Source organism: Anas platyrhynchos, chromosome 14 (genome assembly GCF_047663525.1).
Source record: "Anas platyrhynchos isolate ZD024472 breed Pekin duck chromosome 14, IASCAAS_PekinDuck_T2T, whole genome shotgun sequence".
Lineage (NCBI taxonomy): Eukaryota > Metazoa > Chordata > Aves > Anseriformes > Anatidae > Anas > Anas platyrhynchos.
Window position 1 is genome coordinate 12,554,156 of NC_092600.1, and position 16,409 is coordinate 12,570,564.

A 16,409-nucleotide genomic window follows, 5' to 3' on the forward strand; every position below is an offset into this window, starting at 1 on the left:
ATGGAGAGGGGACACCACCAGGGCAGCTGATCTAAAACAACCAAAGGGATATTCCATATCATATAATGTCACACTCAGCAATAAGATGTGGAAAAAGGGAAGGAGATATGAGGGGTTGTCCTCATTATGAAAAATTCTGTCCTTCCAAACAACAGCTACACATATTGAGGCCCTGATTCAAAGATGTGGCCAAGCGTTGCTTGTTGGTGGGAAGTAGAGAGTAATTTCCTCTCTCTCTGTGCTTCCACATGGATTTTTTTTCTTTCCTTTAGTTAATTTATTTAATTTTCCCTTAATAGTATTTTTTACCTTAATAATTACTTTTCCTTTAATTTAATTATCCTTATCTTTTTTCTTCTCTTCTTCCCCTCCTCTTCTGAGGAAAGGGAGTGAGAGAATGGTTGTGGTGGAGTTCAGCTGCCTAGAAAGGTAAAACCACTACAGCTCTTTTTTGACTCCCAAAGTGGGGCTTGAAGGAGCTTCTGCCATAACTCATAACATAAACAGGAAGCATGCAAAACGTGAAAGAAGGAACAGGTTGTCCCAGAGGAAGGCAGAGACACTGTCCAAGTGTGCAAGGATGAAATTAGGAAAGCCAAAGCTCATCTGGAATTGAATGTTGTAAGAGATGAGAAAGGCAACAGTCTTTTATGGTATATCATCAGCAAAAGGAATACTAGGAAAATATGTATCTGCTGCTGAATGACATGTAGAGATGGTGACAAAGAACATGGAGAAGGCCAAGGTACTCAATTCTTTCTTTGCCTTGGTCTTTACGAGTAAGATTTGCCCTTAGGAATTTCATGGCTTTGACACTGGTAGGAAAGTCTGGAGCAATAAAGACTTACCCTTGTTGGAAGAGGATTGGGCTAGGGAACATTGTATAAATCCCTAAACAGGATATGTACGGGTTCATCGAATGGGCTGGGAAACACCTGCAAGTGTTGAGAGAGCTGGCTCATGTTACTGCAAGGCTATTCTCATTCTTTGGAAAATCATGGTGTTTGACAGAGGTTCCCAAGAACCATAAGAAAGCAAATATCACCAGTGTATTTGAGGCAGGCAAGAAGGAGGAGCTACAGAACTACAGCCTGTCAGACTCTCCTCAACCCCTTGGGACACGGTATAGCAAAGACTCCTGGAAACCATTTTGAAATGTATTAAGGGCAAGAAGGTGACCAGGAGTAGTAAACATGGATTTGTGAAGGGGAAAACATGCCTGGCCATCCTGATAACCTTCTATAATAAGATGACTAGCTCACTGAATGAGGAAATAACAGTGGGTGTTGTTTACCTTGACTTTAATAAGGCTTTCAGCTCTATCTCCTATAACATTCTTATAAACTGATAGAGTATGGCCTGAATAAGTGGACACTGAATTGGACTGAAAACTGACTGAACTGCCAAGATCAAAGGGTTTTGTCCAGAATTAGGAAGACCCACTGGAGACCAGTATGAGGAGAGGCTCAGAATGCTGACAGAGCTCATCCTGGAAAGGAGAAGGCTTAGAAAATCTATTCTAAGCATAACAAAAAACTCTTCTATGCTCTAAGGGTAATTGGCCACTGGAATAGGTTGATCAGAGAGACTGTGAAGTCTTCATTCCTGGAGATACTCAAAAACCACTGTCTGAGAGCCTGAACAACCTGCTTTAGCTGACCCTGCTTTGAGGAGGGATGAGATTGAAAGGGATGATCTCCAGAGGGTACCTTCAAACCTTATTCATTCTGTGGCTCTGGGAATGATGGGAAAACTGGTTTCTGATGACGTAGCTTGATGGTGGGCTCTCAGGAAGAAAAGAAAACTCTGGAATCAAATAAAGAATGTCATATTTAGATAGTGTACATTTCATACCCTCTTAAGTAGAATATGAGGCAGGAAAAACATGAATTCGGTTAAAATGAGTAAAAGGGGTGTATTATGCTTCTGTGAGTAGTTGATCAAAGGATATTGGAGATAGGCAGATACACCTAATTGATGAAACTGAACAAATTAAAAATTGATTTACATTTTATCTTTTGATTTCATATACTTAATTTCAAAGCCAGATTTTTCCTTTTGCAAGCTTTTCCTGCTGTATACTCTTAATCATTGTATTTTCTAATTTAACAGTATACAGTAATATGTCAAATCAATTTTATGTCCATAGTTTCCTTCTGTGATATTTGTTACCACAGTGAAATATTCTGTCAGATTTGATTGGAGTAATCCCCCAAGTGTGAATCCCACAGAGTCAAACTCTCCTTAATTAAATCATAACAGTCCAGCTGGCCTGCTCCATCTAGGCTTAACAGTGTCCTCTGTTACCCTTTCTGTCTTAAATCTGCATTTTATTTTTATTTTTTAGTCTTGTATTTTCCTTAATATAAAAGACACGTGTTATATTAGAATCTTTCTAAATGTCTCCTTGCTTCCAGAAGTGTACTGAATATATATGCTAATATTGGCCCAGTTTTTCTAGCAGTTGCCTCAGGATTCTGGGAGACTTTCACATTTTATACAGTCACTTAATCTTCAAATGCACTACTTGTTTTATTTCTTTATTGTTGTTTATTTTCCAAGTATCAGATCTGGCAACACAACAGTTTCCTTCAACAGGCTTTATTTTCTAAAATAACATTATTTTAGAAAATACCAATTCTTGGGAAAGTGGCTTGCTTTAGAGATTGTACATTTTTTAGTAGTTCCCATGTATGTTCTTTGCCATGTAACTGAGATGTTGTTGTCTGTTGTTAACTGGTGATTGATATCATGCTTACTGCTGAACACTCAAGCCATGAGTTCTTTGTCCAAAAAAAAAAAAGTACAGTCTGCACAAAAACGAACTTGTTCAAAAATATTGTATATCCGTTGTGATAAAAATAAGGTGGTGGTGCAAACTCTGTTTGCCTTATGATGATGATTTAATAAGTACTACAAGTAATACAAGGTTTAACTATGGTGAAAAGGTGAAACAATTTCTTTCTCACGCATTTCATTATCTTTGTATAGCTGGGTTAACTTGAAGCTGAGGTTAAATATAGAATTTTGATAGTAGGAATGCTAATTTGTTTCAGTAAATGCAGCACATCCTCTTAAATTTTAGGTAGTTCTGTGTAAACTTCTATTTTTCTCTTATATAATTTACATTTGGAGAAGAGCTATTAGAAGGCAAATGATCTAGTAGGTCAAAAATATTGCTTGTTCTCTTTCCTGGTTTCTATTTCTCAGTTTTACTCCAGAATATTCACAAATATCTGCTATAACCAACTGCTAAGTGTGATTTTAGATGGAAATTATGTTTGGATTTACAAGGATCAATATGTAAATAAACCCCAACTGTTCCTCTGTTCCTCATTGTATAGCCTACTTCTTCCCCTAGGCCATTTTGTGCACATGGTTAGTTTCGTAGCCCTGTGCCTCTGCTATTTCTTGCTTCATTGTTGACTTTTTTTTTTTTTTTTGGTAGACTTTTATCTCACCTCCTCATCTTCTTCTCTCTAAGCTACACATTTTTAGCTCTGTTTCCTCACATTTAATTTCCTTCAAGACTTTTATCAGTTGACAATATTTCCTTGGATTGGCTGAGTTTATGAACACATAACATTTGATGTGTTCTGTGTGATGTGGCCATCCATTTATTTTAATACGGATATCATAGAAACAGAGAGAATATAAATCAGTCAGAATTATACATGGACCTGGGAACTGCAGTTTATTAAAAATATTACAAAAGCTTCATGTCTGCTGTTTAGAAAATAGGAAGCTTACTGAACGTTCATTGTATTAAACAAAGTACAGAGATATAGGAACGTATTTGAACTTGTCTTTTTAATTTATGGTGGATTGTATGAAGAACTATATGAACAAAACAGAAAACAACAACGTGGGAAATGGCCAAAATACACAGTTGTCTTGCTGTGACAGATACGCTCTGCTCCTGTACTTGACATATGTCTTGCTCAGGCTTATGAACCACAGTAGGCCTCAATTTGACCATTCCCTGAACTGGACAACACTAGGTGGGTGTTCACAACCACAAACAAAGAGAGTACAGCTATAGAACAGGTGATCCATTCAAATCCCTCACAGAGAAATAATGAATTGCATGAAGAGGTAGAAAGCAATGTGGTGACATTACAAGTTTGACTATGAGCCAATCACCTTATCTTATAGATATACCCATCAGAGAAAGCCTAATCTGAACTATCTTTCCCGAAGCAGTGGGCTGCATGGCAGTGATCTCCCCTTGGGCTGGGGCACCTCTCAAGGTTATTCCTCAAGGTCAAAAGATCCTTATTAATTATGCTTATTGGTGAGTGAAACCTTAATTTTTAAAGGAACCTGATTTACATGTATGTTAAGATTTAGCAACATAGAACATAGATTTGGCCAAACAGCTGGCATTCCAACTACTAACTAATAATGCATGGGAAATCTGAGATCCCCAAAGTTCATCTGTCTTTAGTGATAATATGCTTCCCCGACACAACATGTATGTTGTCAGAACTCAAAACAGCTTTTATCATAATAAATGTGACTTATAAAATTTCAGGCAAGGAAGTTTCCTGAGGGATACTGGTTTTACCTCAGACCCTCCTTGTGAACCATACTGTTTAAACCAAACAGCATTTTTGCACCAGACATTCTCTTTTCTAGGTATGTCAAAAACTGCTACCTGCGTGGTCTGCTCTTTCACTTCTTCTGGAACTTTTTATCTTCAAATATAGTGAATTTACCTTATTGTACTCTCAGGCTGAACTGGAACAGTGATACAATTGCAGTGGCAAACTTCTGAATTTTCAGAAACAAAGGAACTTGTACAGTCTAGGGTTTGGAAGATGGCTGATTTAGATAGAACAGAACAGAACGGAACGGAACAGAATAGAATAGCTCAGTTGGAAGTGACCTACAAAGATCGTCTAACATGCTGACCACTTCAGAGTTAGCCAAAAGTTAAACCATATTATTGAGGCCGTTGTCCAGATATCTCTTGGACGTTGATGGGCATGGGGCATCAACCAACTCTCTAGGAAGTGTGTTTCAGAGAGGTGAAATTATGGCCTCACCATAAAGAATTTTTTCCTAACATCCAGTCTAACGTCACAGTTTTGTGCTGTTCTCTTATGTCCTATCATTAGTTACCAGGGAGAAGAGACCAGCACTTCCCTCTCCATCCATTTCCTCTCCATTGGAAGTGCTCTTCCAGCACTTCCAACATCAGGAAGTTGTAAAGAGCAATAAGGTCATACAGTCATGAAAGTTTGAAAAGACCTCTAGGATCATCTAGTGCAACCTTTAATCTAACCTAGTGCTGACTTTAACCTACTACCTAGGTCACTTCTCAGCCTTATCTTGTAGAGACTAGACAACACAACTGTCCAGTCTTTTATTTCTTTCAGACTGCCAAGTGTCACTCATATGACTCCTGGGACTGGCATATAACACCTCCTCATGTAAGAAGGCTATAGATGATATCTTTGAGCATGAGATGTCCCTGAATATTACAATCAAGCTCACTAGGAAATTGGATTTAAGAAAAAGCGTTATCTTCTTACAGACCCTGTCTACTCCTTTTATCAGGTCCTTATTCCTTATTATTTTCTAAAAGTTCTAAAAAAGAATGTACAGGTCATGGGAACAGCATTCAGCATGAAAAAAATAATATGGTATTTATTTCCTATATGTAATTCCACCTTTATTTAAGCCAAGCTCACTGCTAGCCTCTTCCTTTAACATAGCACATAGTTTCTTAGTCTGCTGGTTAAAATACATGGGTTTTTATATAGAAGGCATGGAAAGGCACACAGTCAAATTACTCGGAAAAGTTTCATGAACCAGAAAAAGTTGTAGTATGCCACAAATAAATCAGAGGATTCAAAAAATCCTCTCGTTAATCAATCCAAATCAAGGACAGGTTTCTCCTGTCTCTGTCATACCTTATCATAATGATGATATAACTATAATTCATAGGATCATAGAATGGTTTGGATTAGAAAGGACCCCAAAGACCATCTAGTTCCTATCTGCCTGCCATTGGCAGGGACACCACCCACTAAATCAGATTGCCAAGGGCTTCATCCAACCTGGCCTTGAATACCTCCAAGGATAGGGTATCCACAGCTTCTCTGGCAACCTTTTCCAGTGCCTCACCACCCACAGAGTAAACAGTTTCCTCCTTATATCTAATATAAACCCACCTACCATCTGTATATTATCACTGTATAGACCTTCCTAGGAACAAACTTTTTTTTTTTTTTTTTTTTTTTTTTTTTTACCACTCTACTTTTTACCCACATCCTAGTTATATTTAGAAGCATCTGCCCAATACTTTTCTTCTGTCATATGGAGAATATGGAGAAAACCTGTCCCCAGTGTTTTGTTTTGTTTATTTTTTTATTATTTTTTAGGGGAATTTGCCTTTCTCTTTAAACTGCTCCATTACAAATAAAACCACATGGAATTAGAGAGCATTCCTAGGCTTGTTAGGAGAATGAAAGTAAACTGTGAAATGCAGAATTATGATTTTATACTCCTGAGTAAATTCAGGTCATTGTTAAACAGAAACCCCCAGTATTATTCATGACAAGTAGAAAGAAAGTCTTGTGAAGGCAGCAAAGTATGCCCTAAAATAAGCGCTAAGCTGTTTTGCACCATTACCTCATATGAGATCAGGCCTAGCAAATGGCAGAGAATCAATACTCAACAGTATTGTGGTATAAAGAAGCTCCTAATAGAATACAAAGGACTATGAAACATCCCTGAAATGTTCATTCAAGCAAATTGAAGGATGGGAGAATCAAAGGGATGCAGTTCACAGTTTGCTGTGGTGGTTGAAGGTGCACCAAGTCTTAAGCTCTTTGTAGTATGCTAGTGTACTGTTTCTATTATTACCTTGTAGAAACTGAGAGTGAGGATCTTCAGAGAGGCATAGGCATTTGTACCACTGATGAGACATGTGTGTTCCTCTACTGGCAACCAGTTTGACAGTTTATGAAGAAAAAATATAGAACTCACTTCAGGAACCAGCAAAACACTTCTTTCACTAAAAGATTGTCCTTATGGACTTTTTATACTTTAGAGTATATATAGGAACTGAAACTCAGGAAAATCAGGAGAATGGGATACAAGGACCTGCTGGTGATACATGTTCCTGTGTTTGTGTGAGATCCTATGACCTGAAACTAAAGCCCAAAGAATTTTTGAGTATAGTTTTCTACAAAAAAGGCTCATTATTTAAAATCTATGACTGCTTCCTGGCAATAAATAAAGCTCTGATTAAGTAAGGAAATATAGTGTGATCAAGAAGCTCCACAATAAGAATCAAGAGTTATGGGGAAATTAAAAACAAAATTAAAAAATAAAAAAGCAGAAATATGAAGGTAACCTCCAGTACTTGGAGGAATCCAGTGCCACAGGGGAAGGGAAATAAGCAGACTTCTAATCCCTTGAACTCAGTTCTGCTCTATAGGAGTCTTCTTGAAAGATAATTACTAACATGATGAAACTAAATATTTCTCAGTAGGTATATTACATGGAGGAGCAGCCATGGAGCAGGTTAAATTGCCAGTTTAAATCACTGGGTTTCAGAAAATCAGATTTCGCTGATTCAGGGAGCTTTTTGGCAGGATCTTATGGGAAACAGCAGTGAAAGGCAAAAGAAACAAAGACAGACCACAGAGTTTCACGGACAGACTCCTAAAGCACAAGAATGGGCTATTCCAACACATGGGAAGTCACAAACAGAAAAATCGTGTCAGAGCTCAAATGCAAAATGGAGGTACTTATAGACTGAGAGTGAAGACAGGCTATTCAAAAGGAGTATCAAGACCTGACTTGATTCTGCAGAGGTGAGTGGGATAACCTGACTTGATTCTGAGCAGGAGTGGGGTGTAGTGAGAGATATCAGGGCTACAAGAAGGTTCATAGAGGTACATAAATAGCCTCCCCTTCACTTTCCCCCTTTCCCCCCACCTCCCTGAAAAAAAGGACTATGGAAAATGGCAGCACACTGCTCAGTGAAGCAGGTGATGTAGTGACAAAGGACATGTCAAAAGCTACCTGTCCCAGTTAAGGCAGATTGAACTCATATTTCACTTAAAAAGCAATGGTGAAAATATAGGATTTAAGAATCCCATTTTTGCTGTTTTACTGAACATGGATCAAGCATGTTCCTAAAATAATCAAGATGTATGATTTTTATTGCTGGGAAACACCATTTCTGATGAGATTCAGACTCTTTTCACTGCCTCCTTGTTGGATAGGTGCATTAGGAAAGACAGAAATATAACACATCACACTGATATCTTCTGAAAGCTCATGGTTTCAGGATATACAAGACAGGGAAGTATCTGAACACAGCCGTTAATAATGCTAGCATATGATCCTGCAGATGCATCTTCATTAACACTTCAGTTGATATTTGTGATACAGAGCGGAGCAGTTTCTAAAGCTCTCAAAGGAAAAAATATATATACATATAACTAGCGGAGCAGGAGGATATCTACTTTTCAGAAAACAATTGGAATGGAAAAGTCATATTCCCAAAATGTCGAAATCTGCTCCCCCTCCAAAAAAGACAAGTCCCACTTAATACACATTTCCTGAGGGACGGCACAGAGGTGAGTTTGTCGTTTGAAAGAATCCTGTGGGAAATCGGTTCACAGAAAGCAGTATCTGATACTCACATACATGTATGTCTCAATCAGAAGCAAAGAGATGTGTTTGTTTCCAAAGGTTTGAAGTTTAATCTTTATTTTTGTTATTTCAGTAACTTTCGTGAACACCTCTGGTTTTATTTAACACAAAGGTGAATAAAAGCTGAATTTTGTTCTTTATGTTTTTTAAAATGTAAATGGATTTTTTTCAGTCTCTGCATCCTGTTCTCTAGACCATTTATCACTTTCACTGCTCCTCCATGAACTATCAACAGCTTTGAAGCTCACACATGGAGGCTGTGTTCCAATGTCTTGCGTCAATAAAAAGGTCTAATTTTCTATATGCATATAAAAATTGTATTCAGTGTTCCTTCGCAATATCCATGCTTTGTGTAAGCCTTTCTAGTAGTGCTCAAGTGATTGCCTAAAGAAGTTTACAGTCTGTCCAGAGCCAATGGTTTCTGGAGCACTGTCTAGCAACATATCTGCATCTGACTCTAGGTTTCTGCAGGCTTGATAACGTGTTTTGCTTTATTCTATTAAAAAGTGCCTTATATGTTTCTTACTGTCTGCCATATTAAGAATTCCACAACTCTGTGAATTGCTTGTTGGCTTTCCTATTTATCACCATTCCAATATTTATATCATCTGAAAATTTCCCAAGAATGAACATATATTTACTTTATCATTAAATCTCTATACCATTGAAAAAGAGTATTATATAGGCAAGGCACAAGATAAAGTCTTTATAGGACATTACTAGTCTCACTGTGACTATTTGATACGTCACCATTAATCACACTAAGATTATTAATTAGTCAAATTTAATTCAATTCAGTATGTGTGGTTCTGATTTTCCATAATGCTATTGTTTTCACTTTTTCCCCTGAATTTTAGAGGGAGAAAGCCAGGTCTTACAAAAGTCTAATTATATTACATCAGCAGTGCAATTTCCATTATCATTCACATTTGCAGTCTTGTCAGAAAAAGGTATCAAATCTCCATGACATAATCTGTTTTCCATTAAGCCACACTTTCCCCAAGAGACTTGTGATGAAACTTTAAGATCTTGCCACACAATGAGAGGAGTATCTTTAGGAAAGTAGTAAAAAAGATACGATACAGTATGAACTGGGGGGTTGATTTGTTCATATCATATGTTTCCTGATGACTGAGAGCACTTCCTTTCCCCTGCTTGTGACTTCTGTTGTTTGTCTTTGGGCCCAAGTCCAATTATTATGTTTTGGAAGCAACAGATCAGGCTCCTGCTGGTTGGTGGCCAGTGCTTCACACAGAAGTAACCAGGATATCCACAGAAGGCTGGAAGATGCAACACAAGACGTATTGAAGGTGCAACACAGGATTTGTTGGAGGCTTATATCCTTCTTGTACTGAAGAACAAGACAGGAGCAGAGCAATGGTAAATTTGGGAGGGGGAGGAGAAACGTCTCTGAGGTCTCTGAGTCGGGGTTATGGGGATCCATGATGATGTCCAGGATATCTCTAAGGCACTGAAAGGACAAGAGCAGTAGAGGAAAGGTTAGGGTGGTCCTCATCATTGGCACAGCCACCAAATAAATCTTTAAAAAATATAGATAAGTATTTCATGGAGCAGCAAGTGAAATAACGCAAAAGATGGGGAGCTTTTTCTGAGAAATATATATTTGCCAACATGGCTATCTTACCACTTTCATACATATTTTTGCAAAGAATCATGATCATTTTTGGCCTAATTACTGAAATAGCAAGTTTAAACTGCCAAGTTTAAACTACAAGCATTTTGGAAATAATGGATCAGATGTTTATACCTACTGAATGTCTGCAAAATTTGGCCTTCAGCAATGTTCAGCTAATTAATTGAAGTGTTAAGAGCCAAATCATAGTCTGTTACATAAGTTGGTTCCCTATTTGATTAAACTTCATCCCCCTCAACATGCAGTTGTACTGGGTCTGGCTAGGATGGAGTTAACTTTCCCTGCAGTGGCCCATACAGTACTGTGCTCTGCACTTGCAGCAGGAACAGCATTAGTATCATACCAATGTTTTGTCTATTGATGAGCAGTGCTGGCACAGCACCAAGAGTCTCTCCAAAACCCCCCACCCTCCTCTTCTCCCAAGCCAGTAGGCTGGGGTGGGCAAGAAGTGGGGAGGGGACATGGCCAGGGTAGCTGACCTATATCAACCAAAGGGATACTCTGTGCCATATGGCGTCACAGGCAGCAATACAAGGTGAGAAAGGAGAATGAGAGAGGGTGCTCTTGTTACGAAGATGTCTATCCTCCTGAACAACCGCTATGCGTGTTGAGGCCCTGCTTCCTAGGACATCACTCATTATTGGGAAGTAGAGAATAATATATTTTTCCCTCTCACTGTACTTCTGCATGACCTTTGCTCATTTTTGGTTTGTTCTGTTTGTTTTCTCTCTTCCTTTTCCCTTTAATTAAATTATCCTTATTTCAACCTGTGAGTTTTTGTTTGTTTGTTTGTTTGTTTGTTTGTCTGTTTGTTTTTTTCCCAGCATATTTTCTTCTCTCCCTCCTCTTCTTCTGAGGGGGACTTAGAGAGCATTTGTGGAGTCCAGCTACCCACTAGGGTAAAACCACCACAACAATGTAACTCTGATGAAGAACAGGGGAATAACAGTGGGGTCCTATATGCTTACAAAGAAATACCCTCTGAGGCCTAGTTCACAATATCACTCACATGAACAAAATCAGTTGATTTCTATGTATACTCCGTTTGTTTTGTTTTTGTAGAAAAAGCATATTTATAGGTAAGATACTGAGTGACACAGAAATGTACAGTGTTTTCACCTAACTCTCTGGCACCGATATTCCTGTGTTCTGTCTTAACTTTGCCATTTATTCAGGTGACAAAAGGAACAAACAAAAAAGATAAAATAAGTCCTAAAACCCTAAAAGGTCCTAAGAATATAGGAAACTGCTATCATTAAAAAAGCCATTTCCAGTTTTCCTGTAAAAGTACATAAAAATAAAATAAAATAATAAAAACAAAACTTATGAATAGGTATTCTCTACTGGTCATAGCATATTTAAAACAATACCTATGTTTTCCTTAGTCCAGGGAAGTTTACAGAGTTAATTCAGGAAGCTTTGGAGTAATCTGAGGGTTTTGCTTCTATGGGCCCAGGAACAAGCCTTGTAATCCTCTGAAATGTCCACAGTGTCTTTCACTATTTCATTAACTCATAACAAAATCACTTTTCAAGCTTGATCTTATTTTTAACTGTGTATGATATCACACATTTTTATTTCAGAAGTGAGTGCAAATGTCTGTTAGATAGGAAGAGGTTTTTTTTCTGAAATTTGATGTGAAACTTCAAATTATGCATGAAAAGATTCTGTGTGAGCAATATTTCAACTTTTTAAAGAAATTCACTTGAACCTTCATATCACTGGAATATCCTAGTGGCTTGTTAGTTACACCAGTTTGTATTATTATCATTATTATTGATTATATTATTGTTATTATTATTATTATTTGAAAAAGTTTTTCTGATTTCACCATTTGCATTCAATTCACAACAGCTTATTCCATAGGAAGCTTTAGGGTTCTGATTGTTTCATCTGTGATAACTCAGTTCTTACACTCTTACATTTCCTCCTATTAGCTCCTGATTCTACAACTTTTGCCTGTCTGGCATTTATATGCGTCTTTTTGCTGGACATTTCATTATACCCTTTAATAGTCATCTTAGTACAAAGAAAAGCTCTCTTTAAAGCCTTAGAAGCTTTAGAAACAATACATTGCAGAAGGATGCATTACATGATACACCCTCAATTCAGAGATTCTTTCAGCAGACTGCACTTACTGGTATTGAACTTTGTGATGGGGTCATGACAGTTCATGCAGCTCTGCCTAAAATTTCTGTCCAGTATCAGGCTACTGTTCCTGTATCCTATATGTGGTATGTGTGTTGTGGTAATGTGACAACTGATTTTGAACAATTGACAACAGGTACATGGTTTGTAGGTAACAACAGAAAGTAGCAGCATATTTAAGAATCTGATAACTTTTTCCTAAAATAATTATGTGTTCTTAGAAACAGTATACATCAAAAGCTGCCTGAGAGAGACTGCAAGTATTAACAAATTCTTTGTTTATATTCTGTTCCTCAGAATTTCTTACTTCTCCTTCCCCTGCAGCTACAAATAAACTTTTTTTTTTTTTTTCCTGTAGTTTTGAAAACTGTTAATTCAGTTACCCAGTTTTATCACATAGCTGCTTTTCTATTCTAGCTTTTGTTGTTAGTAATAGGCCTTGATGATTTTCTCTTTTGCAACATTCTGGAAAATATTGAATATTTCCCTGGGGAAGATGTATTTTTCAGCCAGCTGTGTCCCAAGTCAGATAGTATTTGAGCCATCAGTGGTATAAGAGGGAGAGAAAGTTAATAACCTTAGATTCTGGGAGACAACATCTATAGACATGTCTGAGTGCTAAGTAAATTTAAACTCTTTTTTTTTTTTTTTTTTTTTTTTTTTTTTTATCTGGATTTCAACTGTAGGCAATGCTGTCTTGAAGATTTTTTTTTCCTGCATCCTAGTGATGCTGAATGTCAGTTATTTGTGTAGTTCAACACCTATCTTTATTTTTCTCATGTTTTACTCCTGAGGTGTATTCATAAATAAATGAAGGTTGTGTACAAAGTAAGAAATGCTGCATAGGTTTATTATGTTCAGCCTAAACATTTTGCCAAGTAGGTTGTTTTTCTGCCATTTTGTTATGTGTATTTAGTGGGAAGTGTTAATAAAAAGAGATGAGACTGCTGGGATTCTATTGCTTTAACATTTTTATGTGGAAGTAACTCGCTCATACTCCATCTACCGAAAAACATTGCAATGAACATTTATCTCTTATTGTATTCAAAACCTTGGATTTACTCTCAGAATGGCAGATGATGGTGAATACAACACAGAGCTGTTTTCTTCCATATGTTCAAAATTATAGAAATCTAGATTTGGACTTGGTATTAAAATGTTCAGCTTAAGGGACATGTTCCTTATTCAGATATGAAACAGCCTGTATTAATTCTTAATGCTCTCCTAGAATCACCCATTACTGGCATTTTTGTGGAGCATTTCTTTCTCTAGCTACCTTGATTAGTACATCAAGCAATAGCATGGGATAGATGAAAGAAAGCAAGTAAGAAAGCAAAGATGCTGATTAATTTGTGGACTACCATCTGCTTGAGACTATAACAAATGTTTCAAGAGGAAGGCTAAGAAGCACTCCAATTTCATGCCAAAGTTCCTACAGTCTAATATCCAGAAGTAAGTTTGAACTCTTTTAGGCAGAATTTAACTTTGAAGCCTAAAAATATGACTGCATCAGAAATAAAAATAATAATAATAATAAAAAGGTGTGTGTGTGTGCCATACAGTATTTTTCACCTTTTTAATTTTAAAAAGAAAGTACTACATTTTGCATAGCAACACTGAATTCTGTGTAGACTGTCCACAATGTCTATCCTTTAAATGTCAAACAAACCTAGCCACGTCTAGAAGACAGGCATGGGATCATGAACTTCTAGACCCCATCTGAGTACATAAAGGAAGAATCAAGCCGCTTGATATGTGGGAATGGCAGAAACAGAATTTTGTGAACTTAAGGAACTCTACTGCTAAAAAAACTAATGTTCTTTACCAGTATATCTCCAAGTTCAGGAGACACTGATCTGGGCTTTCAGGAATACACTTTTAGAAGTTTGTTCAAAATTTCCAATTAAGACGTATTTTAAGTAGTCCCTTGTCATCTGGACCTTCAAAGCTAGTCTTAACTACATGCAAAGCAATTGGTGAGGTTGAGCAAGACATTTTCTACACACAATTTTCTTCAGCAATGGAAGTCTTATGTATATACAGATATATTTTCCTCTTCTTTAACACAATACAAAACATACTGCCCATTTACATTTCAAATATCTTTACCTGTTTTTGTTTTTGTTTTGTTTTGTTTTGTTTTTCTGACCTAGAGATCTAAAGCTGTACAGTCCATGCAGTATTAAGCAATAAACCGATCCTGAACAGAACTGAAATTGTACTGTGAAGCACAAGTTTGCTCTACTTATTTATTTTGTACATAACTCTGTTAAAGAGAAGAAAACAAAATGAGACAAAACTCTTTGTGGAGATCTCTATAGATCTCATAGGAGATTTACAGAGCATGAATTTATTGCTTAAAAATCACATGTAGTTACTGTACCTTGACTGAAACTTCTTGACATTAAATGCCTCCACAGACCTAATCTTATCAAAAAATCTTCACATAAACTTTTTTTAGGTGCATTTTCTTTAACATCTTTCAAATTTATGAGTCACTTATGGATAACTCTGTAAATTTCACTGTAAATTGAAGTGTGCTTAGTAATATTATAGATATGAACTCCTGAAAACTCTCTCTCTCTAAATCCCATTTCTTTGTCTTCTCTAAAGACTAAACCATAATATAAACAAATGGTAATGAATGTGGACATACTTCTTCAAGTGAATTTAAAATAGTATAAATATTTTCTGCATTAGACACACTCTAGTTTGACAGGGAAGGAAACTAAGAGATTATTCAGCTCTGATATCTGTTACAACAATCCCTGATTCCCAGGGTTTAAACTGACTGCTGTTCCTGCTTGCCCTGCAGTCCCAATGCTGGAGGGAACCATCACACTGCTCAATACTGTTTTAATTTCATTTTTGATCCGTGGCAAGGGCAGGAAGCCAGCGCTAGGGTCCCCAAGGGTTAAAAAGATCTCCATGGCTGCTCTATGATCTACATCCCCTCCCAAACCCAGGTCGTTTCAGAATACCAGGTCCCCCCTCAAAGTCTTACTGCCTCACTAATGCCCCGTAATTCCCATTTCTCTCCAGCCTCACACTCTGAGCCTAAAACTCTCGATTTGAGCTTGTTTTGTAGATCTGAGGGTGTGCTCTTCTCCATCAGCTACCAAGCAGCTAACAGGAGTCAGCTCCTGTGGACAAGGACGCCAATAAATAGATGGATGAATGGATGGATAGACGGATGAATAGATAAATAGATAAAGAGACCTGCCTGTCTCCGGAGGACCCTGCCCTAGACGAACCAGCTGATGCGGAGCCCGGTTGTTTCCAAGCCGTTTTCAGCACTTCCTTTTCATGACTTGCAGATTCACGGCTCGGTTTCTTTCCCTGGTGGCGGCTGCCCTCCGCCGGCGCGCAGCAGGTTTTGCAGCAGAATATCCCGTCCCAGCCAGGGACGGGACAGCAGCTCCAGCCCCACTGCCCCTGCTCCATCCTGGGCAAACCAGGGCAGGGCAGGGCTGGACCCAGTTGCTGGTGGATTTGAAACTGCGTGTAATTGATGCCCAGGGTTGTCTGTGCCCAAGTCCCATCACCTTCTTGTTGCTCCTGAGAAGATAATATTTTTATATATGACGACCTATAAACTACAGGTTGTTTTCCATTAGCATTCTACTCCATTGATGGAATCTCATCATTTTAATTAAATATATATATATATATATTTCTGCAGAACTGTGAGTCCAGAAGTCAAAGAATCTTGACATAAGAGGAGTGCTGCACCTGTCCAAGTATAAATTCTTCGGAAAGTAAATTAACTGTAATGAAACTTCATCAGTACCTGCTAAATGCACTGCTTTCATATTTGTTTGCTTTATAATAATTCGTTTTTCATGTGAGTGTGTGTGCATGTGCATTATCTTCAATTTTTGTTCAGTTTTTCATTGCATATTGTGTCCACTCTGTTCCTAAATGTGATATT

General features: G+C 37.6%; 1 long non-coding RNA gene across 1 annotated transcript; it reads right to left on the reverse strand.

The window, feature by feature from the left end:
- Positions 1-8,702: 8,702 nt before the first annotated feature.
- Positions 8,703-15,802, reverse strand: LOC139998682 (uncharacterized). The gene is made up of 2 exons (XR_011803406.1): positions 15,702-15,802; positions 8,703-10,147 (listed from the first exon to the last, which is right to left on the reverse strand). It is a non-coding gene; the product is annotated as an uncharacterized lncRNA (long non-coding RNA).
- Positions 15,803-16,409: the final 607 nt, after the last annotated feature.